This window comes from Strix uralensis, chromosome 3 (assembly GCF_047716275.1).
Source record: "Strix uralensis isolate ZFMK-TIS-50842 chromosome 3, bStrUra1, whole genome shotgun sequence".
NCBI classification, from domain to species: domain Eukaryota; kingdom Metazoa; phylum Chordata; class Aves; order Strigiformes; family Strigidae; genus Strix; species Strix uralensis.
In genome coordinates, this window is record NC_133974.1 from 117415999 (window position 1) to 117441593 (window position 25595).

Consider the following 25595-nt stretch of genomic DNA (forward strand, 5'->3'; position numbering starts at 1 on the left):
GAGCTTTCATTGGCAGCTGGAGGCTCGTTATTGCGCCTTCCCTTCTTGCTCCCTGATCTAATGAGGTTGCTGGTGAGGAGACGGGATCAGATGCCATGGCCCTTGCATCTTCCTTACATGGAGCTCAGGGGGCAGGATGTGCGTGCTGCCCCTGGGTTGCTCTTGGCCTGCACTCTGCAGGGACTTTCTGAGAAACTTGGGGTTCTGGTCTGCATGCTCTGAGAGCTGGGATATCAAAGTGCTCCCACATCCCTCTATGGATATACATTTTATCTGAACGCACTTTTCAAAAAAATACTTCGAATTAAAGAGATGGAAGGTAAAAATTAAGTGCTACTGAGCTGGAAATACAGTTATACAGCATTTCCACTTACTCATTTCCCGGTTGTCAGGAAGATGCACAAAGACTAGCTGCTGTTGGATCTCTCATCAGAACCCCACGATGGAAATCCGTCTTGATGTGGGGGAGTGTTGAAAAGCTGTTGGCCAGATCTCCCTTTATGGGACAAGACTGAGAGAGTTGAACTTAAGAGCACAGCACCATGAAATAATAAGAGTGATTTCTTCCCATGGATGTAGTGACTAACAGTCATAAACAACTTGGTTCCAGTCCTTTGCTATCAACCTTAAAGAAGGGAAAAAACAGATGAAGAAGCAAAAAGAGTGGCTCTGATGAGTAGAGAAAATAGAAGATGCACATTTTCTCCTCCCATATTGGAGAGGCCATATGAAGAAGCAAAAGTGACCTGGGTCTTTTTTCATAACATTTGTCCAGCCTGATTTTTATCCTGTTTGTGTAGCCTTTAGTTCAATAAATACAAGCACACTGTATACTTTAATAAATGCCTGCTAATGCCCCGCAGTTAATGGGTTGAGCAGTAAAGAGTTACTTGTTTGGCATTGTGCAGGCAGAGCTGGGGAGGGAACTGAAATCTCTTGAAAACCAGGTTAATCCACAAGACATCATCTCTTTCAAGAAATGTTCTCCAATATCATTGTCAAGCTTTTCACTGAGAGCAAGCAGGTAGCAATCAAACATGACATGAGTGAATATGCTAGGCTCATCTGAGTACCAAGGCAATTTTTTACACAGTACGAACTTAATCAAAATACAGTAATGACAATGTGAAGTGTGGTACTGAGGAATTACTGTATTGCTTCAGAAGGGAGAACTGACAAGTAAGACATAGTCCCAGTTTTGAAGCTATTTCTTTGGTGTCTATGCTGGTGGAAATGGCAAGAAGGAGCCACCAGCCAGAATGGGTTCAGCCTTCTCAAAACCCACCCTTAGGGATTAAGTCACATCCCTTTGCCTGCTCCAGCGGTGGGTCTGTCTGTGCGACAATTTAAATAGTGCCAGACAGCAACAAGATTAACCACTTTCTCATTTGCAGGGTGTCAGCATCTCGTCTCACCAATTTCAGGCCCCAGCAAATTAATGATCACCTCTATTTTATTCTCATATTGGCAGGATTGCTCAGCCCAGGCTATCGGAAAGAGCCAGAATCATTGCCCTGTACAGAAGCAGGGAACACCCTTGCCTACAGTGATATTGGATGTTTGCCTCATTCACGCTGAGCAGTGTAACCTGGCCAGGAGGTTGCTCTCAAATGGGAAATTATTTTTTCGGGGGGAGAGGAGGCAAGATGTCTCTGCTACATGTACCAGGCAGTCATGGGTTAGCAGTAGAGCAAGCAATGCTCATAGATAGCCAGTCTGCACAGCACTAGCAAGGCTATATTGGAAAGGCTGCTTTTGGGGAATCCACAGAGGTGGGAAGGAGTAAGCGTGAATTGCCCAGGTCTGGGATCCAGCTGCATATCTGCACCAGCTCTGCCTCGCAGCCCTGGGAAGCTGGAGCTCCCAGCTGCCTGGGACTTCTCTTGGCACTCTCCTTCCACACAGCTTTTTGAGGTTCATGGTGTCTTTCTTGTGGCTTTTGACTGCATGAAGTTTTGGAGTATATGGCATACAGGGTCAGGACAGCTGTCTACCTTGGCACTGGTGAAACCTGAACTAGAAAGTACTTTCTCTGACACCAAAATTTTGACGAAGATGGAATGTCCTCTGGATGTGAAAAATGAAGAGGTGGAACAAGGAGAGATTCTGCCTCACCATACATGGCAGGTCATGCCCAAGCCCAGAACAACTCAGGATCCCAATACCAGCCTTGCTACAGCTTGCAGAAGAAACTAGTTGGCTCAGTTCTACGGGTTTTGTTCACTTGTTGGTTTGTGGGTTTGTTTGGTGGTTTTTTTTCTTTCCATGTGTGCAAGTATATGTGTCCCCTCTGCTCACTGTTTAGGAAAACTAAACAGAACAACTAGGTCTGTTTTGCTCTTAAGCAGTTTTGCTGTGCCTCCTTCATGCAGTTTGAATCTCATCTCCCTCCTCCTTAATTATAAAACACAGCTGAGCGCCAACATTGTTTGGCAAATCAGAAGAAGAAATCTGACTTACAGCCCAAAGTGTACCGTACTGCCAAGGGATAAGATTTTGAATGTACTGAAGTAATCGCTGTCATGTGCTATAAACTGAAACACACATTGTGTTTTAAGGCGAGAAAAGTTCACTCTGAAGTCATCAGTGAACATGACCAGGCTCTGGAGGACTGATGTGGATGCACCTACAGCTGGGAGACTGCACAGGTCTCCCTGTGCTGCAGCATCAATGTATTCAGCACACAGGAGACAGATCCCAGTGACTCATCTGCCTTTCCTGTAAAAAGTGCTGCAGTTTCTCTTCTCCCTCCTTCAGAGCTCATGGTGATGTGGCAGGCTTCTAGGATAGGAGCCAGTGGAAGAGGAAAGTCTCTTGAATAGGAATCTTGGCTACCATGAGAGAAGCTAGCTGAAGGAATTAATAGTTGCTGCTCCTTGCTGCAGTTGCCAAGGAGTGACAACAGATAAGCAAGTCTGTTTCCTGTCCCCTCAGTATCTCCTCAAGACACTGGAGATCCTGGTAACACTCTTTTCCTCTTGCAATGGAAATAAGAACCAGGTGTTTTGATTTTTAGAGCTAAAGCACATACTGCCAAGGCCCAGTCAAAACCGAATTACATGGGAAAGTCTCCCTCACTTCACCTCACTGGGGTGTATAATACAGCTATGCAGCAGCTTGGGGAAGGCTAAGTGCTATCTCTTGTCTGGACTATTCAAGTCCTCTAGGGCATCCCACCAATGCTTAAAGCCTTCTGTATACACACTGTTCTCTGCCCCACACCCATATGATGACAAATATAACATGGCCATTCAGGGCTTGGAAAAATCTGCTTTTTGCAGGCTTACTGTATGTACAGAAAATCATGCCAAGCCCTTCCTCACAGCTGGATTGGGGGGGGGGGGGGGGTCTCAATCAGGGATAAATAAGAAACGTGAGCCATGAAACTTCACCCAGTATCTCAGGTACTTGAAAGGCCATATGTGGCAAAGTCTTTTCCGTAAATTTCCTCCAGTCCTTAGAGCTCAGTTCTGCTCCAGTTTGGCAGGGCTAGCCATGTCCTAACCTGCCTTCCATTTACTGCCTCTTGTTTGCTCTTGTTTTCCTCTTTGGCTGGCAGGCACCTTACTGAACTGCTCCCAAATGCTTCTGGGGGGCAGTGGTATCTCCCCCTCTCTGTAAGGGTAGCCAAGGGGTCTGACAGCTACGCCAAGCCAGGCACTGCAAAACTGGACTACCTGAATAAATGCCAGCAGCTTCCAGAGGCAGCAGGACTCAAAAGTCAGTCACTGTATCCCTTGTGATAAATGCTTTTTAATGTTGAAGTTCTGTGTGGTATGCGTGCCAGCGGAGCAGAAAGGTTTCTGTGGCCCTTGAGGCAGCTTGCAGAACTCACCACTGCTTTCACAACTAGCAAGCAGGATTACTTCAGCTGCCTCCAGCTCAAACCACAAAGTTTCACACCTCTCTGTCAAAAGACAGCTATAGATTACATGAAAGCTGCAGCAACAGAAGCTGCTCAGATGCATTAAGTGGTTGCATCCATGAGCTGACCAGGTCTCATGCCTGAAGATTAACAGCCACTTTCACAGGAGCCACGGATTAATGTAAATGTCACCGCCTTGTAAGTAAGACAGCATTGCTTTGTCCTACTTCCACAAAGCTGGGTAGGCATCCACCTTTCATTTTAATGGTCTGAATTTTGGAATTGCTATACCCCCGTTAAGAAGATTTTCCCACCACTGCGTGTCCTTGAATATGTGCCTAATCACACTTGACATGTCAGCCGCTGTCCTCAGGGCGGTTGCTAGCATTTTTAACGGGTTCTCTATTTACGGAGAAAGCAGCTGCCAGACTGGAAGAAAATCTTGCTCTCGTTTTTTTGTTATTGAAATAACTTGCCCTGATAATAAACTTGTGAAACACTTGAGTGTTGGAATCCTGGAATGACCTGTAGAACGCGCACATCCTAACGGCATCGATGCTGTCATCTGTTTTCGGCAGTTCGTTAGCTGAAGCCAGTGAAAAGAGCCACGGGCCGAATCCTGCCGCGGGCACAGCAGAGGAGAGCTGTGCGGCAGCGCGGCCCTTCCCCGCCGAGGGCGCCGGGCACGGCCACAGCCGCAGCGGGCGCGGGCCCCGCTCCGAGCGCGGCCGGAGGAGCGGCCGAGGCGCGGCCGCGCCCGGGAGCACCTCGGGAGCCCGCCCTGGCTCTCCGCCCTCGGCGAGTCCCTGGCGCCCGTTCCCGGCTGCTCCGGCCAGGAGGCAGCAGCGGCGCGGAGGAGCCCCGCTCCGCCCGCCGCAGCCCCGGCCCGGCCCGGCCCGCTCCAGGCGAGGGTCGCGCTCCACCGCCCCGCCGCGCGGAACGCCCCGGGCACGGCGGCGGCGCAGGGCGGGCCGGCAGCGGAGGGGAGGGGAGCGGGGCGGGGGACAGGCGCATGGCGCAGGCGCCCGGCCCCAGGGGGGAGCCGACGCCGGGGTGAGGGGTGGAGAGGGGCGGCCCGAGCCGAGCCGAGCCGAGCGGCGGGCACAAAGCCGCGGCTCCTCCCCGTGCCTCGGCCCGGCTGGCCGGGGGCGGCTCCCGCCGGCGCTGCCCGTTGCTGGCCGGCGCCGGGAGGTGAGGTGAGGGGCGGGCGAGACGCGGGGGTCGCGGCCCAGCGGGGCGGGGACCGGGCGGAGGGAGCCCGGGGGACGGCGGCCGTTTGAAACCACCTCCCCCGAAAACGCGCCGGGGGAGCGGGCGGGCCGGCAGAAGCGAGGGCCGCGGAGCAGGCCGGGGCCGGGCGCGGGCTGAGCCCCGGCGGCTGCTGGTGCGGCGACGGGCCGGCACGTATCGCCCTCCGCCCCGCCGGCACACAGGTGAGGAGCCGGGCTGCGGCCGGCGCTCTGCTTCGCTCCCTCCCTGGGCTGCGCTGCCGCCGCCTCCTCCTCCTCTTCCTCCTGCCGCGGCCAAGGGGAGACCGGCTCGGACTCGTCTTCCCGCGGGCAGTTCCCAGGGGACGTGCTCCAGGGCCCGGGCACCCCGGGCTGCGCTCGGCGCCAGGCCTCGGGCGGGGGCTCGGGGCCGCTGCCTGCCTGGGGACACCCCCCCCCCGGCCTGCCTGGGGACACCCCCCCCCCCGGCCTGCCTGGGGACACCCCCCCCCCCGGCCTGCCTGGGGACACCCCCCCCCCCGGCCTGCCTGGGGACACCCCCCCCCCGGCCTGCCTGGGGACACCCCCCCCCCGGCCTGCCTGGGGACACCCCCCCCCGGCCTGCCTGGGGACACCCCCCCCCGGCCTGCCTGGGGCACACCCCTTCTCTCCTCCCCCCCGCCACCCTGCCTGCCTGCGGACCCTCGTCGCACGCTTCCAGCGGCGCTGTCCCGCAGCCTCCCTCCCTGCTCCCCTCGGTGTAACTAGGTCACACGGCCTTGGAAGGAGAAGCCTCGCGCGTGTGTGCAGTGCGGTGCTAAACCCAGCTCAGGGCCTGTGGGCAGCGCACGCAGTGAACAGTGGCTTAGCCAGGCTCAGTGACCAGCTCTCGGTCTGGGCATCTGCATCCCTCTTCCGACTGGAGTATGGGTTCCTGGGGACAGAAAGAGGGGGATACAATGTATGTCTTGCCAGTTCCTCTTCTTAAGTATTTCCTTATAAATATTACGGTAAAAGTTTTTTTTAAATCACACAGGTCTGATTTGATAGATGTAGAAAAGCAGAAGGTGTTACTCTCTTCTGGTAGCTTGTTTCCTTTGTCTTGACATCCTTCCAGGCTGCTCAGCTCTAGTTTGTTTTATTTGCTTATTTCCTAAAGCATAACTCTTAAGCCTTTTTAAGTGTGCCTTTGCCAGCGTAGCCATATCAATGAGGATTGGGTAAAACGTGATTTCCACCTGATACTTCTGAGTGGGCGAAAGGCCCTGGGGGTAAAGAGGACAGTGCTTGTGGGAGTGCCCTTTCTCTCTAAGAACATGGCTTGTGGGGAACAGCCCAGGGACTTGTGGAGTGGCTGGAGTTAATTGTTTTTGCAGAAGTGAAGGTTCACTCGGGTGCAGGCTATGCGGCTGATGGGGCAGTGCTTAGAAGGGCAGGTACTACTGCTGTGTAGCAACTCTGTCTTCAATTCAGCCATGTCTGTGCTGAGTAATTCTGTGTTGTGCTGGGATAAAAATATGCTGCTACAGCTGTGGAACTAAGCTCTTACCTTTCCCCAGGCCAGATCTATGCTAAATTTCATTAGTTTTAGATCTGTTTAGCTCTAAAACCATTTTATTGTTAATAGCTTACTTGGGACCTGAATATTTAATTAGTTGAGCAGGAAATCTATAGAGTTCTCTGTTAATCACACAGCCACTTAAGAAAATTATGCTGTGATTCTGAAGATGTTTATATGGAACAGTCCCCTGTGTCTTACCATACGTAATCCTAGGATGCATTTAATTTCATTGAGAGGCTTTGTATTCAATCCACTGTCTCGCTCTTTGTGTTAATTAAAAATATAAACCAAGTAATAATTATCAATAATATCAGCGATATTGACTCTTCTGAAAATGATGGTGGAACAAGGTTCCTATATGTTGCTAGGAATGCACTTACCAAATGAGTTTTGAGGTTGACTTTTTTTCCTTGGGGGATTTTGTAGGTTTCAGTCTGTTCATATTGGGTAAACTTGAAAATGTTGGGATTTTTTTGTTTGGTTTTTTGCACCTCACCAGGCTTGGGATCAGGCAGTGCTGCTGGAAATGGGCTTTCAGGGTAAGGTATCCCTGGTAGGTCAGTCTGTCAAGACTTGGTTGTGCAGTAGTTGTAATGTAGGTATCCTCTCTGACTAAGGCTTTAAAAGGACAGCTAGCATAACAAAAGCTGTGCTGAGAAATCGAGCCTGTTAAGTGTCAGGATTTCAAGCTTGCTTGAAAAACTTGTGGTGGCTTGAGAAACCTCTGTGCTGAACAAGGTGCAAACCCAGGAATGCATAATTTCTGCTATTCAGAGCACAGGTGGCCCAACTGTGGTTTTGGTTTGGGGTTTTTTTGTTTCCTTTTTTTCCAGAAGTTCAAAGTCTCTTGGTCAGGGCTATGCCACGTAAGTGGTTATGAGGCTGTGCTGGCCAGGGGTCTGCTGGCAGCCTGTCCTCCTGACATGGCTGGATAAGATATGTCGGGGGGGCTCTTGTGGCAGAGTTGGACTGCTCTATCACCCTGTTGCACTCCCAGCCAACTCGGTGTCCCTCGTTTCAGCTCTGAGGCCACACTGGGAGGTGTCGGTCATGGTCTCTGTCTGAAACTCTGCTCCAGTGTCATCCTCCCTAGCTTGCTGAAACATGTGGTGTGTGATCAGCTGTGTGAGGGTTTTGGTGTGTGGCTGACAAGACCAGGAAAGTTGGCTCCTGTTGTTCTCAAGTATGTCTAAGATAACCATCCCTTTTACTTAAGGCTCAGGGACATTTTTGGATTGTTTCTAAAGATAGATGGAACACAGTAGTTACTAAGGCACTGAATGAATAGTATGGTGACTGAATTTTTCACAAAGGGGCTAATGCTTTAAAAAAAAAAAGGCAGAAAGGTGCTATCAATATAGCTTCTGTTATTTACTAGAATAATGTAGCTGTCACATTGTAGTGATAATTAATGTAATTCATCTCCTATCAGCAGGAGGGAATTAATACTATATGAAGTAGCTATGGCCTCAGTTCTGTTCTTAACGACACACCTTACCGAACTGCAGTCACAGCTTCTTAGCCCTGTAGGATCACTGAGGGTTTCTGGATCAGGAGCTGAAAGGAGCTCAGCAGCAAAGTTGTGGTTTTACCTTCCAGACGTAGTGACTCCAAGCACGAAGTGGAGCAACATACAGAAAACTGGTTCTGTGGTCATGTGTACTTCAGGCTCTGTGGTTGTGCAGGACTTGCCTGTGGCTCGAAATACTTGGCATACCATACAGATCTTGAAAATAAGAGGTTTACATACCTCTAATCTGTAATTGGAGATTTATCGTCATGTCTCACAAAAATCCTCTAAAATTCCGTACTTAAGAGTTGCTTGGAGGGAATGCTAAGCAGAGTCAAGTGTTGCCAGTTAAACCATTTTTGTTGGAGTCACTTATCATTCAATTGGTAGGGTGTATTGGGAGAGGGGACGGAAGTGTAACTAAGTATTTGGCACCCTGTGTTAAATTGAGTCATTGTGTAACAAAACACGGAGGTGATGTTGTAGGAATTGGATGGATACGAGGCTCTAACTTCCAATACACGTCTTAGTTTAGAACACTGAAAAGAAATTATCCCTGACACATAAAATGCTACAGCAAGACACTTAATGCAATATAGTTATCACATATCTTCTTATGGAGCATATTACTGAGAGCTGGAATGGATGTCACATCCACTTTATAGCATTTATGGAGCTTATGACTTAGAGTAGGACTACTTATGGTCATTGGTTTTATCTGATATTCTACCACCTGCAGTTACCCAATCCGAAGGCACACTGGTTCAGCCTACCATACTTGTTCAGGAGTCTGAGTATTTGCAGTTTGAGCAGGACGAGGAGAAAGGACTAGCAGGGGTGTGGAATTTTCTTTGTCTCTCAGCTGCTGTGAGATGAAACACAGTTTGTTTGTGGAAGGGCAGCTGCTACTGCTTTGTGTTCTTGGCTGTAAAGTCTGAAGTGCTTATGTGGTCTGATCCTGCTCTTGGTCTGGGCCCTGTGTGATATTTACCTGACAGGGGAGACGTTCTGTAACCCAGCCTGTTTTAATCTGGCTTAGAGGGCCTCTTGTAGGTGGACCAAGACTAACACGTGCAGTCTTTCTTCTGCCTTCCTGTTCCACAATTCTGCTGCAGAAATGAAAGGTGATGAAGGACGTACCAGGCATCACGGCGAGTCTCAGCCCATGGCTGCTTCCACACTGGACCTCCTGCCCTGAAAAGCACCCGCTCTCCTAGCTGACCCTGTGGTTGGCAAGATGGTTCGTATGGTGTGAAAGCACAAGTCCTTTCCTCATCCAGGCACTGCACTGCTTGACCCAGTCACAGCAGCCCTTGTGAAGAGCACGTGTAAAACACGTGCTGCTGCTCTGCAAGCAGGTGGTGCGTGTGGAACCACCCTGTGAGAATACAGTACTGGGGAGGTGTTCATGCAGCACAGGCCATTTTGTGAGATGTCACCCTGTGGCCTACAGCGCTTTGTCAGAGAGGAGAAGGGTCAACTCATGAAGCAGCAAACATTGTCCCGATGGGTGTGCTCCTCTGGCCCACTCAGCTGAGCAGCAGCAGGCTTACAGCTGGGGGTTGGGTGGTGGAGGTGAGGGCTGCCCCCTCTGTGTCAGCGGCCTGTGCCCCAGTGGTCCCTGTGGCGTGGGCAGGCATGATGGGCCCTGGGCTGGCCCCAACGCTCCAGCAGCTCTAGCCCAGCCTTCCCTTTGATGCCTTCCTTGTGGAAGCAGGGCTGGTCTGCCTTTCCTGTTTGTAGGGTGTCGTGGCTGAGAAGAGCTGCTGGGTGGGAGCTGGGTGAAGAGGAGGAGGAGGTTAGTGAGGGGGCTAGTGGTGGAGAGGGGAGCTCTTTGGCTCAGTGGTGGGTAGGGGGGTTACTCCAAAACCTGCACCTGGTGCCCGTGGAGGTGGAGGAAGCAGGGCAGGATTCTCAGCACAGAAGGTTAGTAACTGTCTTTTTTTCAGTGAGGTGGTGTTGCCTAAAGTTTTAAAGCAAAACAGAAAGCAGAATAATGTAGCACAGCATTCCCAGGATCTCTAATGCTTGGAAGGTCCATTGTTTGTGAGGATCATTCTTCAGTCGAAGGAGGACAGGCCTAGTTCTCCTCTCTTGACAGTAAGTTTTATACTTACTCTGTTAACTTCAAGGGAGTTGCCCCTGAATTTTTGTTAGTTGTGAATGCTGAATCAGGCCCAAGAGCTTGGTTTTATCCATGTAACTTTTTGTTGCCTTTTGTAGTTTTTATGAGCCTATGTATGTAAAGCCCATGCTTACCTTTTTTTAAATAAAATTGAAAATTTTGCAGGATGGCTAATGCCATATTTCTGTCCATCTTGTTTTTTTCTCACATATAATTTATTGAAAGTTTACAGAAAGATTTAAATGTGTTCTCTAGGAAAAGTGACTAAAATTGATTGTCTTGCAATTGCAAGACTGATAGTATATCCATTGATTGTGTGCTTAGGGGAAGTTGGGGAATATTTGTTTGCCTGCTGTTAAGTCTAAGTTAGTTTGATTTGCAGTTACTTGAAACTGGTCATCTGTCTACTGCAATGCTTTGAAAAGAAGCTGGCTGATAAAGCAGGTGTGGATTTTTGGTGGTTTTGTTTTTCTGCCTTGAGATCAGCAGAGAGAAATTACATGGAAAGGAAGAGAAATTGTGGAGCTGCAGTCACATTCTCTTGGTAGGTTCATTCTGTTTTTTTGGAAGTGCTGTTGTAAACAGCTCAGTTGAAAATTAATGAGCATTAATGCTGTACTGTTCTCTTTGAAGCTGGTAGGGAGTCTACTATCAATGTGAATATGGGAGAGGAGTAGCAAGATCTTGCCATGGTAGAGTGAAAGTAGCAAAAGAAAGCTATTGGATTCCTACCAGTCCTCTGGCAGGAATAACAGTATTTTGTGATATGTCAGTATCATATATGATTTGGAATTAGTGAACCCATTTGTGCTGTGTGTTGCGAGAAAAGACTGTTAATGATGCTGCACCATGGAGGATTCTGGTCTGTGAAGATGATGTATGACAAGGGAAGTGCATTTTTCCTCCCAATCTTGGAACAGGGTTTCCAAGATAGCATTGTAAATGAAAATTCTTGGAAGGTGTCTTACCTGTGACTTGTCTCTGAAGAGTAAAAGCCCTGCTTTGCACATAAGCAGGTGTTGTTTTCCCGAGTTCTGAAAAGTCTGAAAGCACTGAATCATTTTGTGTGGTATTTAAAAACTAAGGGACGAATCCTTAGCTGCAAATTACTGTTGCTCCGTTACAGCTAGCGGAGCGCTGCAGATTGGCTCTGGTGAAGGATGCTAACAGTCGTCTCTCCCAGTCACATGTATGCAGGCTTAGAGGCAGAAACAACTTTATTCTGAGGGGCTTTCTGCAAAAAAAAAAAAAAAAAAAAAGGCGCTATTCTTGGTCCTCACTCCACCAGTTCCAGAATGTGAATGCCATCTGGCCAAATGCCCGGGACTAAACACAGTGCTCTAAACATGGTCTCACAAATGGCTTGGAAAGTTAAAAACAAAAACTTTTTGGACTTCTAAATGGTTCTCTTACTTTTTATGCATCCAAAATGATGTCTTTGGCTGCTTCTTTGTATTTGCTGAATACAAATCCGTGCTTTCCAGTAATTAACTCCAGGGTTCTTTGACCCTGACTTTGTTGAAACATACTTCCAACATGAAAATAACCCAAAGTCATACTGGTTTTCCTTTCATGCATGATGTGTATTACATATGCTGACATTCCCTTTCTTAACTTGCCTGCAGATCTGTAGCCTTGTCTTCCTCTTAATCCTTTGCTTAATACTTTCTCTTAATGGATGATGCTTTTTGAGTATATGCCAAAACGTGTTTTTAAATACATTTGAGAATGAATGTGTGGAAAGCAATGGAAATATTTGCTTGACTGACTCACCTGTGTTCCTCACTGAGCTTACTGGTTCAGATAAAGACTCAAAGCTGTGGAGCATGTGAGGATGGCAGAAGGCAGGTCTGAATGAGTGATCAGAGCAGCACATTGAGTCAGTGCATGGGGAAATGTTATTCACTGTAGAAGAGTACCCTCTTATCTTCCTGCCCTGCAGATGCCTGGTCAGGTGCTTCAGGCAAAAGCCAAATGTTCTGGCACAGGGTGCTTTCTCCTGTACAGGTTTCTCCTGCAATGCACAACAGTTGCCAGTTGTTTTCCAGCTCAACCTGGGCCAATGTGGCAAGGTGCTGCCTTTTACTCAAGCTTCATGCTAATTCTGTAAGTGAGCCTTGTGATAACTTTAACTTGGGAATTAAATAAGGCCCAGACAGAGGTCTGGGTATGCCTGTTGCTGGTTTTGGATCTGCTTGTGTGGGAAACTGCTCACCACTTTTTGCAAAGAAGTTAAGTTTTTTAACTGAATTTATCTTTTTTTTTTTAATACAACCACAAAACAAAACCATAACCTTCACAAAAATAAACATGCATCCTTTTGCCAGCTGGGGCCTTGGATGCTTTATGATGCATAACTTGCAGAGACCACAATTTCTTAGGAAAACAGTTAGATGATGGCAACACTCCGTAAATTGTCATAATAAGCTATTTTAGCTACAGCTGGGGATTTAAAAAAATACTTCTTCACAATGTTCACAGTTAATGCAAGATGCGAAATCATAATCTGAACACTTTGAATAGCTTGGGAGAAGGAAGACAGGGTTCTTGCAGTGTGGTTGCTGAGGGCCATGCCTGTTTGGTTTCCCTGTCCGGGAAACTTCAGGGTGCCCTAGATTATGTAAATTGTGCCTGCCCATGTGCCACAGTATAACCCCAGCTTTGTACATAGGCTTTACTAGCATCTGTCTAGAGACAGCAGTTTAAAATGGTGGTTGTTTTGGAAGCTGACAAGAGTTCAGTTTTGTCAGGTGCAAGGAGAAAATGTGGATTTTCAGTCCTGTGACTTTTACTGCTAGCAGTTTGAACTTGATTGACTTAAATAGTAGCTGCAGTAAAACTCATCCTGAAGTGTTTCTCTGAATGTGTGTTTGACCTGGGAGTTGCTGCTTAAGTCTTCATAAACTGCTTTTAAACAATTGAAATTTTAGAAAATTATCTTTGAACCATGCGTAAACTTTTCCACTGGTTAAATATGTTGGGCTTGTAAAACTGTTTAGTTAAGTCAATTATGAATGTGTGTCAAGTCTACTAGCCTCTCTCCCGTGTCCCAGAAAGGTGCCATCCCTGCCTGCCCTGCCATGTGAGAAATAGGCTGTGGTTCTACTTTAAGGTGGGATAGGATCCAGGAACTTTTAATACAATAAAAGCAATGAACAAAAGTTATTGCACAGCAGCAATGTTTGAGTCTTACCATCTTGTCATGAGGAGTTACGCAGAAAGCCTCAGTTCTAACTTGTATCAGTGGTCTTCATTTTATGTAGTGTTCGTTTTATTCTTTGCAAACGGGATTGCTTGGAATTTGTAGCTTATTCCATAAGAGAAAAAAATGAAGGTTCACCATCAAGTGAGCAGCTAACTTTCCTTTGGTTAATTAAAATTTTCTGTTTAGCGGTTCTGTAAAAATTCTTAATTCATGTTGGTTGCACTGCTCACCCATTTTGGCAGGAATTCCCTACAAAGATATTCTCAGCAGTTGTTTTGCAGTATGTCCCTTTAAATATTTAATGTTATTGCAATTTTTTTTTTCTAGAAGGTATGATTTGCCAAGATAAATACTTGGTTTGTTATAGTGCAGATTCATTTTTTGATGTCTATATGAAAAACGTTAGTTCATCCCTTGTTATTTTGGGAATAAGTGGACATATGTTAGCTATCACTTACAGTGTATTTCCCATATGGTTAACAACAGCCCTGGAAGCCAGAGAAGTGTTTTAACTCTGTCTTGCATGTTTTGTTCATTGCTAAAGATAGTATACTAACGTGCACACCCTTTTGGCAGACATACTGGGCATGTTCCTTTACTGCTGATAGTCTTTTATTTGCTATGCCATAGTCTAGGCTTGAGAACCATTGCATTTACTACTCCACAGTGAGCTGGAAGCATTTTTTATTTTTCTTAGTATCACAGCCTGAGAGCTACGTCTAAATTCAACCTTTTATTTAAAGTTTATTTCAGGCCAAGGAATAAGTAGTATTGTGTCAGTTCCACTGATTCTCTGTGTGTTGCTTAGCATTCAAAGGTGGTTTATGTGTTTTAAAAACAGACAGTAGTTGATGTCTTTCAGTAGTTACTTAAACAATGCTCCTAATAATGGCTAGAACATTATTAGTTCTGATGTTTACCATCTAATAGTAACATTCCTGGCAGACTTTTGGTTACGCCACTGAAGTATGGAATGTAAAACCAAGGAAAAGTCTTGGGCCTTGGGATAAGCTGGGTAGTACGTTTAACTGAGGATTGCTGGATGAGATACTAACTTGGAAGTAGTGACTTGAAGAAAGTAGTCTTAATATCAACACATTGTTTCATACCACGTTTTCCTTCACAAAGGCATGTGGTTATCATTGATGTTAAAACTCCTGCTAGGAGGCAATGCATCAGTTGTGATTGGAAGACTTCTTGGGTTTTTACTTTATTGGGCTTTCCAGTTCCTATGCATGGGTGGATGTCGTGTACCCTGCACGGTTGTGTCTGTGAGGATGTTTCCTTTCCAGGCAGGGACAGGCTTGTAACACTGGTTACAAGTGCTTCCACTGTGTCAAGGCAGAGCGTGCCCTTTGGGCCCAAGAGAAGGTGAAGATAGCCTTTATTTTGCTAGGTGAGATCTTCATTAGGAACATTTTACTGGAATCTGGTGCATTAAAAGGACAACGGATTTAAGAAAGGTAGATCATAGGTTGAGCTCATGCTCAGTAAGCTTTCCATTCAGCAAGGTGCTTATGTATGTATAATTTTTACTATGAATGGTCCATCAGTTTTTCCTCTGTTTGTGTTTTTCCTAATTGACACACTTTGTTAAATGAGTGCTAATGCAGTGTAGGCCAACAGATTCCATTTAAATCTTGAAACTATGGTAAAGGTCCTGACAAAAATAAAACACCAAGCCTAGCAACTTACAGATTGTATACACTGTCCTTAACATCTGTCAAGCCCTATTTAGTCTGACTGTAAAATCTCCAAAGAAAGATGGGTTGTGTAAAGTTTTGGCAAAGTTCATTATGTATGATGCCTGTAGGGCGACTCTTCCAGCATTTTATGGAATCCCTTGCTTTTATTCATCCATTGTCTGGTGGCTAGCATGGAAAGCTGGTTGTCAGTTGAAAGCTTTTTGTCTCAAGCTTGCTAGGCTTTAATTGAAGGCAATATGGTTATTTGCTTGGCTACTTGAACCCATTTCTAGGCTAGCATCTTTCAAACAGTCGTTAATCCCAGCAAGGCCTTAGACCTTCCTCTTTCAGCTCCAGTTCAGGAAAGTACCTGCACTGGAGTCAGTGCCACACTAGCATGTTGAGTCTCTGGATCCATGTTGTGAATGTGTATTCTAATTCTGAATTGCACATAAGATGATCATCATTTAGATGCCAGACCTCCCAAGGCTACACATAAATGTCTTGGGTTGTTGTAAAGGCGCTAAGCCATCGTTTCCAGGGGCAGTCTCTTAAGTTCCAATCTTGGTGGTCATGAAATGGCAAATTAAACTGTTACTGTTTCAGGCCGGAATATGATACAGTGGTGTCCTTGTAATTTTTATGTAGGTGTGAAATGTGTGAGTGCAAGGATAGGTATGTTTCAGTGTGAATTTATGCATTTGAGGAGATGGGAGATAGGTGCTTTTTTGTGGCAAGCAGCTAAGAAGCATGGCAGCTGTTTGAAGGTGCTCGTGGGCTTGGAATGCATTTCTGATCAAGAGATTAATGAGCAAAAGTTCACTGAACATGTAGACTTCAAACAAGTAGCTATTGCTGCTGAATTCTGCAGTTCTGAAAGCATGGGGTGGTCAGTGTTTGGTGCTGTACAAAGAAGCAACGGTAGAAAACTTCGATTAATGTCACTGGCAGGATGGGCGAAGTGTGGAAAGAGAAACGGAACTGCAGAGTGAAAAGCAATTTAGATGTTTTTAAAGCTGGATGCCAATCTGGGTCTTCTTCAGCTATGCATTGCTGAACAATAGATTCCCTGAACAAGAGAGGGACCACTGTAGTTATATTCTGCAGAACATAGCTTTTATTTGAAGGGGAGACAGGAGAAAAAACTTGGTTCTAGCCCTTCAAACTAAGAAAAAATGTGGGAAACATGAGCTAAATGCAGTCAGACTGGCAGCTGAGAGCAGCTGCTTCTGTTACACTTTGGGCTGTAAAGGCAGGCTCCTGCTCGAACCCTGTAGTGGCATTAGGAAGCCCAGCTGATTGTAACAGGCCCCTCTGGGCTGGTGAAGGAGGGGATGGGAAGTGGGGGGACCAGCAGTCCCTCTAGGCTTATGCTTTCCTGGCTATCAAGGGGTACTCAGCATCAAATGCCAGCTAATTACATGGTGGGTGGGGGGTGTTGGCCTCAGTAGGGTCTTTCTGTTGTCCTATGTGAGGCGTTGGGAGAAGTAATGGAGTATGCTTGATTTCTGTCTTTAGCAGGAAGCTGATACCAGGTCCTTGCTGGGCATTGTTCTCCCTCTCCAGTAGGGAGGAGTTGGGGTAGGATTTCGCAAGTAGGAGGAGACGCAGGACAGTGATCCTGCCCACGTGAGGTCATGGTCCACAAACTGTGAAAGAAGGAGATTTATTTTCTCCTTGATGTGCCTTCTTGTGCTGTGGTTTTGGAAGGACAGCAGAATGGAAAAGAATAATGAGTTTTAGGGGTGGATTGAGTTCCCCTAGCTCAGTCACAGCAGGTCAAGTTACTCACTTGAGATTTGTGACTCCCCAGAGACATGGGTTTGTGTTTGTGCAGGGGATACATCATAGCTGAGGTACAGAAGAACAGAGAGAAATGAACTTGTTGGTGTTTATTTTAAGAGTTGCAGATAGACTTTGAAGGGTTTCTTTTATGTTGTTGAATTTATACAAAGAAGCTGTATAAAAATAACTGTCACCAGATGTAGAAGCAATAAAATAATGCTGTGTTAAGTCTTGAAAGTGTGGTAGGTAATCACAAGAACTATTTTCACCCATTGGCAGCTTTCTCTTCATTATCTGCAGAAAGAGTGATGGAATTTGTTACCTGTTAAACAATTTAATTTTTCATTTCTAAAAGGACCAAGTAAACCTGTATCCCAGTACGTTTAGTCCCAGCTCCCCATACACAATGATTGCCAATGTTTGTTGCTAGCAGTCATGGGAATCTTCTGGTGCCAGTGTGTCACCAAGAATTAAACATAGGAAATATCTTGTCATCTGGCTGCTGCCTCGCTTTCAGGGTTTGATCACATTTGGGTCAGATTAGAAAAAAAAAAAAGTGACACTAACAAACTCTTTACCTGACCTAGGTACATAATGTAACCCCCTGATACAGTAAACATGTGGGGTCACCAATGTGTTTTACTTCAGAATGGTTTGCTGTTGTCAGTTCTTTGACCCAGTTTCACCATTTCTTCAAATGAGGTTTATTTTCTTCTAAAACACTTATTTTGAAACACTTTGTCCCAGGAGAGAGGAGAGAAAACAAATTGTTTACACAAGCAAACTAATAGTGAAGAATTAAACACCCACACTTCTTCTTCAGGAGTTCCCCTGCTAGTAGTTTCTATGAACTCATAAATCCAGCAAGGAAAGAGAAACTTAGTAGTAATCAAATAGGTCTTGATGTGACTGCTGATGCTGCTGAGGAAACAAAGTTTGGCAATGATGGTATTCCCTATACCATGGGGGGGTCAAAAATAGGTTGGACAGAGAAGGGAAGAGTGCTCATCCCAAAATCTAGGGAGGGGGACCTTCTTTCTTCCGTGTCTGGATGAAGGCAGTCTGGGAGAGGCTTTAAGCCTTTTTCTTTACTGTGAGAGCCTCTTGGTGGCTGTAGCATCAATACCTCCCTCTTTATATGTGGGAGTTTATATGTCCTGGTCTTTTGAGGGACTTGGGGAAAGAAGCAGATAGGTGAGTTTTGGGGTGATGGTGTTGGACCACCTTCTCAAATACAAATGTGATGTTGGAAGAAGGGGGAGGGGTGAGAAGGCCACTCAAACCTGTGTAAAATGCCAGATCTTGGCAATGTTGTATAATATGAAATACATCTGTCTTTCTAGGATCCTTATGCAGATGGCTAGGGAGAAGGGGGCAGAAAAGGAGAAGAACTTTACTAGGAAGTAGAAAATAGTGAAAACTGCAAAATGTGAAGAGAGTCAAGTTGGTGGATGGAAAACTTACAGGTACAGGGAAGAAAGGTGGCAAAGACATGGGGTTTCATCCCCAGGGGTTCAGCTGCAAGAGTGAGGGAAAGTTGCGTGTAGGGGTTGGAGTAGGAGAGACTGGGGCGGGTCAGGATAAACAGTGAGAGGAGAGAGCTAGTGGTGGACAACCTGATGGAAAAAGGGAAGAGGGCCAGGAAAGCAGCAGTAACCTTTGCATTGTTGATGAATTGCAAGTCAGCAGTGACAGCAGATGATGGAGGTACCCGAGATGCTTATCAGTGGGGAAAAGTTATAGGGAGAGGTCAGAGGGAACAATTGTCCTCTGAAGGAGGATCAAGAAGAGCACCATGAGGACAGGAAGGATGACCTGTGTTTGTGTGACTTCAAAGTTATACAGATTGAGACCCAAGCCAGGAAACTTGGTTGAGACTAACACTGTCAGTCCCATGGTGTCTATACAAAAAACAGGAAGAGGAGTGCAATTAACTTGGGACAGATATTTCAACAGCCTTCAGCTTTGAATTTCCTAGGTTCCATTGGTGTATGTCATAACCTTTTTGTTTTCACTATTTAATATTTTTTACCATAAATAAATAGGATGGAAAAAGAAACTATAAACAGTGTTTATCAGAATAGTTTGGCTTCTCTCATTTGGTGAAAGTATATTTAGAAACTAAATTGTAGATTCTAAATATTTCAGTATCTGAAACTCCCTTGTCCCTCAAAAAGAAAACAAGTGAATTCCTGCAGCCCCCCAAATAAGCAGTAGTTCAGTTGTATGAAAAAAACATAATTAAAATAATATTTCAGAGCGTAGTTGGTCAAAGTTGTGGGTGAATTTTCTCATAAAACAATCACTCTTTATAATCAGTCTTGTAGTCTTGATCCTTATGGGAAATGTACAGGTGCCTTAAATGATTTTGAGGATTTAAACTAACTTTCTAATTTTTCCAAATAGGTCAGGTAGGGGCAATACCTTGTATTAAGCTATCTGCAGACTTTGTTCTGAAGAACTGTTAGAGTGCCCTATTTACGCCTCTCCCCTGCCCCCAACCAAATTGTCAAGCAGGCAAGAAGTAAGGACTGTTCAAATTCCATGGGATCTTCTGTGGTTTGGTTTTGTTTTGTTTTTTTAACTCCTAGTAACATTATGAAATAAGTCTGAGCACTTCATCTCCTATGATGTGTATATGGCATAGCTGAAAGGACAATGAGAATGCTGTGCTTTGGGGTTTATCCTGCTTGCTGTGTTGGCACGCTTGTACAACAGTGAACTGACTCAGACATGGCTCAGTTTGTTTTTTCCACTCTGTATAGTCAAAGTGTGGTTCAGGAACAAATTACACATTCTGAGGTTGATGATAGCTTTCCCTCTACGTAATACAGGTTAGCAGCACTGTGTTGTAATAGTGCAGAAGGTGTGAAGTCTCTAGTGGGCTAACCCAGTTCACCAGTCTGTCTCTAAAGACAAGACAAGCAATGATGCAAGCTTTCTACACTGAGTAGCTTATCTATTCATTGCTAGTGGATCCTAACTAGGTTAGATCAGTGAAAACTCTCTGGTGTAGGCATAAGTCTTTTGCTATGTAGTATATTTGCATGGGAGGTCTTCATATGGAGAACAATGAGTTTGGTTTTAATGAAGTGAAAGATTTTTTGCAGTCTTTTTTGTGCACAAAACAAAATAAATAGACCAAGACATAAGCACTTTTAAAGCTTTTCTAGTAAAAATATTTTCTTTTGTTCACTGAGAAATAAATCTTTTACTTGGTACTCAGCTTCATGGTTTGCTGTGTCTGCGCACTGATTCTACAAGAAGAGTTGATAACCACTTTGGAAGTGTGGCACAAAAAGTGGTGCTTAAAACAGTTGATAGTGTTCTGCAAAAATAACTAGTGAGTGCTGAGTGAATAAAGCAGCAAACTGTAATGTCTATGATATGCAACTGTTTAAAATGAACAGTGCAACCACAAAAATTTGCATGTGACTTTTCTCATATAGGCTGTTTGTAGCCTCTTGATCAGAAAGCAATAGGGGAAAGGTAGCTAATGACATGCATATACAATTGTTCTTGAACAAAAAGCAAATCGACAACTGCATAGCTTGAGTCTACTCCAGTTAGTCACTTGGTGCTGACCTGATGCAATTCAGTATGTAGGAAGCTTTGCATTTTTAAACATTGAAAACTGATCCTTTCAAGATCCAAGAATTTCAGCAGATTTACACTAGCTGACCCAGAACACTTAGTCTATGTATTTTAGGAGGGAAAAATGAAGTTCAGTCACTCTCATTTTTTTCCATTTACTTAAAATTAGATAAATGTTCACATATCACTCACTAGCTGAGCTGCCAGTTTTTTGTATGCATTTTTCCAGGGGTAGATAAATAATAGTTGTGGCTTGTTTAGTCAAGTTGTCCCTGTAGAAAATGGACATCCAAACTTTTCTTGCTCCGGCTAATACATAGCTCCAATAGTACATTAGCTCCAATAGTACACCGTCTGACCTCGGTGCTAAGGAAGGTCACGGAGCAGGTCATCTCGAGTGCCATTAAAAGTCGTATAATGGACAACCAGGGGATCGGCCTAGTCAGCGTGGGTTTATGAAAGGCAGGTCCTGCCTGACAAACCTGATCTCCTTCTATGACAAGATGACCTGACTATTGGATGAGGGAAAAGCTGTTGATATTATCTACCTGGATTTTCAAAAAGTATTTGACACAGTTCCCCATAGGATTCTCATAGAAAAACTGGCTGCCTATGGCCTGGATGAATGAATGGTCTGCTGCGTCAAGCACTGGCTGGATGGACGGTCCCAGAGAGTGGTGGTCAATGGAGCTAAATCCAGCTGGCGGCCGGTCACAAGTGGTGTTCCTCAGGGCTCGGTGTTGGGACCATTTCTGTTCAACATCTTTATTGATGATCTTGTTAAGGACATAGAGTGCATTATCAGTAAATTCGTGGATGACACCAAGTTAAGCGGGAGCATCGATCTGCATCAAGATAGGGAGGCCCTACAGAGAGACTTGGATAGGTTGGATCGGTGGCCAACGTTAACGGGGTGAGCTTCAACAAGGCCAAGTGCCTGGTCCTGCACTTGGGCCACAGCAACCCCATGCATGGCTACAGGCTTGGGGAGGTGTGGCTGGAGAGCTGTGTGGAAGAGAAGGATCTGGGGGTTCTAATTGACAAGCAGCTGAGCATGAGCCAGCAGTGTGCCCAGGTGGCCAAGAAAGCCAACAGCATCCTGGCTTGTATCAGCAATAGTGTGACCAGCAGAAGTAGGGAGGTGATAGTCCCCCTGTGCTCTGCACTGGCGAGGCCACACCTGGAGTATTGTGTCCAGTTTTGGGCACCTCAATATGAGAGGGATATCGAGGTGCTGGAGCGAGTGCAGAGGAGGGCAACAAAGCTGGTGAAGGGCCTGGAGAACAAATCCTATGAGGAGAGATTGAGGGAGCTGGAACTCTTCAGTTTGAGGAAGAGAAGGCTGAGGGGAGACCTCATCACTCTCTACACCTACCTGAAAGGACATTGTAGAGAGGTTGGTGCTGGTCTCTTCTCACAGGTGATTAGTGACAGAACAAGGGGGAACGGCTTTAAACTGCAACAGGGGAGGTTCAGACTGGACATTAGGAAAAAATTTTTCACAGAAAGAGTGGTCAGACAGTGGAATAGGCTGCCCAGGGAGGGGGTGGAGTCACCATCCCTGGATGTGTTTAAGGGTCATTTAGATGAGATGCTGGGGGATATGGTGTAGGGGAGAACTTTGTAGAGTAGGGCTGATGGTTGGACTCGATGATCCCGAGGGTCTTTTCCAACCTGAATGATTCTATGGTTCTATGAAATTGTTGGTTCAGAGTTTAGAGCTTTCTGCACTTGGAGATATTTTCTCACCCAGGCTATGTCTTTGTATACTTGGGTGTGTACCATTTATTAATAAAGATAAAGATGAAATTTTTATTTATTATTTATTTATTATGATATGATTCTTTTTGATTTTGTGCTTTCTATTGGGGTATGCAAATGTAGTTATTCCTGTGTGATAAAAAGTAAAAATGGGGTTTGGAGGAGTGGGGGCTCCCACCCCTGTGAGAAACTGAGAAAGGAAAAAACAATGCTTTTCTTCTGATAATTTGTTCTTTCAAAGCACCAAACAAAATTGCCTTTTTTTTTTTTTTGGCTATCTGGAACATGAGGTCTTATACTTAATTTTGTTATTTATTGTGTATTACATAGAAATTCAAGAAAGTATTCCAGTGGTGAATGGGAACACACACACCTTTGTGAAGCCTTGGCAAAAACTGAAGGTTGGAAGGGGGTTCCAGAGGTCAGCTAGTCCAGCCCTCCTTCCAGTCAGATCAGGGTGCTTAGGACCTTGGCCCACTCAGTTTTCAGTATCTCCAAAGGTGAGACACCTCAGCCTCTCTGGGTCCCTGTTCCAGTGTTTGAATGCCCTTGTGGTGAAAATCTTTTTTTTCTTATGTTGAGTCGAAAGCTTTTGTGTTCCACTTTGCCCTTTGTCTCTTGTCCTTCTAGTAATGTGCTTTTGAGAAGAGTTTGGCACTCTTCTCTATGCCCTCCCATTAGGGACTTGCAGATGGCATTAATCTCTCTCCTAGCAGAGTATTACAGAACAAAGAAAATTTCATTGAAAGGAGCCAAATAGGTGTAGCACTTCTTTGTAGTCTGGAGATAATGTGTGTGTGTCTGTCAGTGGAATTGAGTTTCCTACACTTGCAATTTTGATACTTATTCTTCTTTTATGTGGTCTCTTCCCATTTCTTTGTGGTATGTTCTGCTCCTCTGGTCATAGCTTGCTTTCTTCTATATATGCACTGATGACAGTAAAGGGTTATTGTACAACCCCCACCATTACAGTATCTGAAACTCTGTTAGTGCTAAGTGGTTTACTCAGTGGACAAAACCCTGTGAGGTAGGGCAGTTCTGTTCCCAGTTTTCATGGGGAGTGAAGACTGGTTATGTATCAAAGTTCTCACAGAATCTGAGTCTGGTTTCTTAAATCTTGAGAGTGCAAGTGGGACTTTTTGTCTTAATGGAATTGTGCATGGGCTCGGAGAGGGCACATATGCTTCCTGAAATCACAAAAACATCTTTCTTTTTTAAAGATGGTGCTACACTGTTTAATTTGTCTTATTTTAGATGCACATGTAATCCAAAAAGTGATTCAAATGCTCCCCTTGCTGTTGGACTAATTCTTTTAAAAGTGGCTGGAGGGTGAGATATCAACAGGATTTGCAAAGCAAGCCAACCTGGGGTGCAGCAGTGTGAGTGTCAGTGCTAGCCGGTGCTACAGAATGTGATGGCACCTTTCTCCACTGCTGCAAGCAGTGAAGGCTGTCACTTCTGCACTGATGCTGCTTTTTGTATTGTTAAGGTAACTTAACCTGCTGGCTAATATGCAATCACCTAAGTAAGGACTGTGAGGACACTAGTGTTGAGTATAGACTTGCACAGCTATAGTGTCCTGTGGGATGTGTGTCTTGGGATGTGTTACAGTGCAGCTCCTTAATACGGTGAACATAGTTTTTGGTATACAGCCTGAGTTTATATCAAATTGCTATTTCATGTAGTATGCTAACAGCTTGAATAAAGAAAAAAGGATGAAATTGTTCCTGATACTGAGGGCTAAACTGAGAAGTGGCCCAGGTAGTTACATGTCTTAACAGTTTTTACCAAGAAATTAAAATATTAGTCCTTAGCATGGACTCAGCTGAAATAAAGCTACTGTATCTTTAACTGTTTTAACTTATTACACTTGGAGGAAGAGCAACCTGTGTACTGAAGAGTAGCAGCTACAGTCATTGGGAGCTATCTGAAAAACAAGATGTCAAGTGTCAGTACATTTCTGATGACCTGATTTCATAGCTAATAGGTAAAATGTTAGATCAGTGGGGATCCAGTGCTGCAATTCACATATCTTCTTTTGTCACATGGAAGAGGAGCCTAAGCTCAGCACCAGAATGAGGGCAATGCTGTTTGTTCCCTTGTTAATCATTACCTTGACATCTCATGCTGTGCGGAAGTTGAGGTGCACAGCAAATGCCACTTTTCGCATTTGTATTCAACAGTCTTGGGGTGAGCAGTACAAGCTTTTAAGTAGAGCTTGGAATAACGGATACGCTCAGTGACTTGTGGGTTTCTTATAGTCTCTTCTTGCATACTGTTTAGTTTTTCTATACTGAACCTCATTCCGATACTTGCCGGCATTGATGGAAATTCTTGGGTGTAGGTTCTGAGGCATTGGCTACATCCTGAGCAATAGTTTAGTTCTTTTAACTACAGAGTTGAATAAAAAATAATCTTTGCAAAAAATTTATTAGGGAATAATGAAACAGTTGCAACTGTAAAATAGTTATTTTCTTATAGGGAGATAGCTACTAAGCAGATCAGTGATGCAACAAAGACAACTAGGAAGTGCTATTGCATTGTAATTAGAAGAAGCTATGTTTTGTCATTGTTCAGTGGTGTACAAACTATTTACCATTTGATTTTATTATTTTTTTTAATAGTGAAGAGCCTAAAAGATATTTATTAATTGAAAAAAATATGCAGCTTTTACAGTTCTCTTAAGGTCATTTTTCTATCTTGCAAATCCGTGGCTAACTTACTTTAAGGTCAAACAACTTTTAGTTCTGTCTACCTTTCCTACACCCACACCCCTTCTGTGTGCTGCTTTGGGTAAAAAAATGGAATCTTTTTCAATGGATTATAGGAAGGAGAATATTTCAAAAGCAATTTGTTTTGCCCTCTCTCTGAAAAGGGAATTGCTTTTACTGGAAATCAGCTGAAACTTACTGCTTAATATTTCTGAAAACACTGAGCAAGAGTGAGAGTTTTGAGGACATAATACTCTGCCACACTGGAGAAATGTTTTAAAATGGGAGTCATGCATTTTAGAGCACTGAAGAAATATAGCTGACATTTATAAAACAGTTTGGACCCAGTGATGACTGCAGAGAAGCAATCTTTACTGCTTATGCTAACCTGAGTAATGTTATAGGACAGTAGCCATAGTCTGTGGTGCCTGTTTCACTGCCTCTGGTACCATACACTGGAAGTATGTATTAGCCCTTGGTGGACCTGAGAGGAGGATGTGCGAGTGGAGAATGCTCTAAGGTAGTGTACTTGTCTGTGCAGAGAAGTTGTGCTTCTGCTATCAGAGTAAGAAAATAGATAAATTT

At 44.9% G+C, this 25595-nt stretch overlaps 1 protein-coding gene across 6 annotated transcripts in view; it reads left to right on the top strand.

Annotated features, from left to right (window-relative positions):
• The window catches only part of RIN2 (Ras and Rab interactor 2), a 252426-nt gene that overhangs the window by 164889 nt on the left and 61942 nt on the right, over positions 1-25595 (top strand). Inside the window, exon 1 of one of the 6 annotated variants that reach the window (XM_074864115.1) lies at positions 5016-5061. The exons of 2 other annotated variants lie outside the window; for them this stretch is intronic. The gene's annotated coding sequence lies outside the window, so the exon portion shown is untranslated. Of the gene's footprint in view, positions 1-5015; positions 5062-5141; positions 5299-10807; positions 10814-25595 lie in introns of those variants that run through there. 3 more of the 6 variants (XM_074864112.1, XM_074864111.1, XM_074864113.1) reach the window with 3 other exon arrangements.